This window comes from Bos indicus x Bos taurus, chromosome 14, assembly GCF_003369695.1.
Source record: "Bos indicus x Bos taurus breed Angus x Brahman F1 hybrid chromosome 14, Bos_hybrid_MaternalHap_v2.0, whole genome shotgun sequence".
Classification (NCBI taxonomy): domain Eukaryota; kingdom Metazoa; phylum Chordata; class Mammalia; order Artiodactyla; family Bovidae; genus Bos; species Bos indicus x Bos taurus.
The window spans coordinates 40,361-44,164 of record NC_040089.1 but is presented as its reverse complement, the minus strand read 5'-3'; the positions used below and the strand labels follow the sequence as shown (position 1 = coordinate 44,164).

Here is a 3,804-nt window from a genome sequence, read left to right as displayed (position 1 = left end):
GGGGATGACAGAGGATGAGATGGCTGGATGGCATCACTGACTTGATGGATGTGAGTCTGAGTGAACTCCAGGGGATGGTGATGGACAGGGAGGCCTGGCGTGCTGCGATTCATGGGGTCGCAAAGAGTCGGACACAACTGAGCAACTGAACTGAACTGAAGCTATTCTCTGTTTAGAAGAAAAAGTTTTGAACACAGCAATGAAGTTTGCTCCTAGAGGCATCAGAGAGGCACAGTGACTAGAAAAATGCTTAAAGAAATGCTGTAAAGAGCTGATAATGTCTTTAATTTCTTGGAGAAAGCAACATACAGGATTATTATACAGAATTACTTGTCTATTTATCACATTTCATAATTTGAGAGTGAGAAAAAGAGAAAGGAAATGAAAGGAAGAGAAAAAAAAGAAAGTAGACATGGAACAGAAATCATTTGCAAATTCTGAGGATTTTAGGATGCAGATAGCCTTTTGCTGTGCTGTGCTTAGTCACTCAGTCTTATCCGACTCTTTGTGACCTCATGGACTATAGCCCACCAGGCTCCTCTGTCCATGGGGATTTTCCAGGCAAGAATACTGGAGTGGGTTGTCATGCCCTCCTGTAGGTGATCTTCCCTACCCAGGTAAAGAACCCAGGTCTCCCATATTGCAGGGGCATTCTTTACCATCTGAGCCACCAGGGAAGCCCATGGACAGTGTTAGATGATCATTATTTAGCCTATAACTCTCTTAAAGTGAGACATAAACATAATTTTATTTCTTTTTTTCTTTTAAACTGAAGTTGATATTTTAAAATCACATTGCAGTTTAAAAATCACATTATAAAAATCACATATATATCATATTATATATATATGTGTGTGTGTGTATATATATATATATATATATATATATATATATATATTGTATCATGGAGAAGGAAATGGCAAGCCACTCCAGTGTTCTGGCCTGGAGAATCCCAGGGACGGGGGAACCTGGTAGGCTGCCGTCTATGGGGTCGCACAGAGTCGGACACGACTGAAGCGACTTAGCAGCAGCATATTGTATCCACAGTCTATATGTATATATATATATTGTATATACATATATATACAATATATATATTGTATATATAATAATGTATAATGTATATTATACATTATATATTGTATAATATATAATGTATAATACAATATAATATATATTGTATTATATGTTATAATACAATATATATAATACATATATATTGTATATATAATAATGTATATATTGTATATATATTGTATCTACATATATATATACAATATATATATTGTATCCACAATCTATATGTATATATAGATTGTATCCCATTGTGTCTCAGTCACTAAAGAATCAACATGCACTTCAGGAGACATGAGTTCCATCCATGGCTTGGGAAGATCCCCTGGAAGAGAGCATGGCACTCTTCCCACTACAGTATTCTTCCCTGGAGATTCCCCATGGACAGAGAAGGGGTCTCAAAGATCACACTAATCAGCGAATAAGCACACATTTGAAGAAAAATGTAATAACCATCAACACACTGTGTAAAGTACATTTAAGAAAGTGCTCTCCTCTATCTCTCTTCTCATTCAAAATTACATTAGGTGAGAAAAGATTTTAGTGTTGACTAATTTTCTGATGGTCTCCTTCACATCATTATTTCTAAGGCTGTAGATAGGGGATTTAGCATGGGGATGACTACTGTGAAAAGCACAGTGACTACTTTGATGAAGAGCCATGAGCTTCTGGAGTTGGGTACCCAGTAGAGAAGAAGGATGACCGCATGGAAAATGGTGATGGCAGTCAGGTGGGAGGCACAGGTGGAGAAGGCTTTTCAGGAGTCCACCAGCTGAAGGCATCTTGATGATGTGACAATTATGAAAACATAGGAGGTGAGAATAATCAGGAGGCAACACACCTCATTGAGAGTAGAAATGATAAAACATGTCATCTGACTGAAGTAAGAGTCAGAACAAGAGGCAGAGACGATTGCAGAATGCTCACAGCCAAAGTGATGTATGACGTTAGAACCCTGGAAGGACAGCTCCAAAAGAGAACATGTGATTGTCAAGGACCACGTTCCACCCCATGTGTAAGTTCCAGTGACCAGGAGGCTGCAGAGCTTAGGAGACACAGCAACTGTGTAGAGCAGGAGGTTACAAACAGCCACAAACCGGTCATAGGCCATCACTGCTAACATGAACATCTCCGTAATCACAAGTGTGCAATCAAAGAAGAACTGCAGCATGCAACCCATGTAGGAGATAGTCCTTGTGTCCACAACCAAGATCTCTAAATTTTGGGTGTGGTTATAGAAGAGTAACAAAAATCAAGAAAGGAGAGATGGCTGAGAAAGAATTACATGGGGGTGTGAAGTTTGGGATTGATTCTGATGGTCACAGTCATACCCAGGTTCCCCACCACAGAGACTGTATAGACAGTGAAGAAGACCAAGAATAGGGGCACCTGGAGCTGTGGGTATTTTGAGAAGCCTGAGAGGATGAAGGTGATTCTGATTTCTCTCATCCATCACTATGGTTTCTGCCAGAGAAAACCAGAGTTCACCCTAAGCAACCAGACATGACAGAAATAGAGGGTATCTTTTTTTCCCCTAGCCTGGACAGGGGACTGGTCTGCAGTGGGGAAGTCTGGGATTTCCCAGGAATACGAATAAGACAGGTGGAGCCCAAATGGTATAATGTGTGTCTACAGGTGTGGAGACTGCAAGTCAGCTTCTGATGGAGAGGCAAGGAGAGGATGGACTGGGAAGATCTGAGTGTCACGGTGACTCAGAATACGTCCTTGTTTGAATTTCTCCCAGCTCTGTCTCCCTTTTCTCCACATGGAGAATTCCTTTCTTTAGCTTCATTTAATTGAACTTGTTGATTGCACTTGCAAATTCTTATGTTTGTTCAGGCCATTCTAACTGCTCAAGATGTCCTGTTTTTCTCTCACTTTTCCTTAGTGCTCTCCAATCAGAGAGAGGCTTCCCAGGTAGTGCGGTGGTAAAGAATCCTCCTGATAGTGCAGGAGATGCAAGGGACATGAGTTCAACCCCTGGGTCAGGAATATCCCCAGGAGAAAGAACTGGCAACCCACTCCAGTATCCTTGCTGGTGAAATCTGATGACAGAGGAACCTGGAGTCGCCAGTCACCAGTCACACAACTGAGAGATTCAGCACCCACCTCATCAGAGAAGCCTCAGGTTTACATTCCCTTAATGATTTCACCAACTGGCCAAACCTTGGTAAAAAGTCACATATTGTATCTCCTAGAGAATATGAATGATGTCTTGTTAACAATCTAGACTCTTTAATCAAGTCATCTTGCCTTAAAATTTAACCTCAGTCACTTATTAATATGTCTCTGACAAGTTAAGCTCTCTGAAACCTTACCTATAGAATATAATTCTAAGAATTTGCTTTTACTACACAGTTATGTATAAAATATAACTTAAATTAGTGAATTATTTTCTAAAACATTTAAGACTTTAATTTTACACATTAATAAATGCCCACCACCAAATTTAGTTTAGAATACTGGAGTGGGTAGCCATTCCCTTCTCCAGGGGATCTTCCCAACCCAGGGATTGGACCCAGGTCTTCCACATTACAGGCAGATTCTTTACCAGCTGAGTCACAAGAGAAGACCAGAAATACTTGAGTGGGTAGCCTATCCCTTCTCCAGCAGATCTTCCCGACCCAGAAATCGAACTGGGGTCCCATGCATTGCAGGCGGATTCTTTACCAGCTGAGCTATCAGGGAAGACCAACTTTAATTATTTTCTAAAACATTTAAGACTTTAAT

At 40.4% G+C, this 3,804-nt stretch overlaps 1 pseudogene; it reads right to left on the bottom strand.

Moving 5' to 3' along the window:
• Positions 1-1,592: 1,592 nt before the first annotated feature.
• LOC113903926 lies at positions 1,593-2,549 on the bottom strand (annotated as a pseudogene).
• Positions 2,550-3,804: the final 1,255 nt, after the last annotated feature.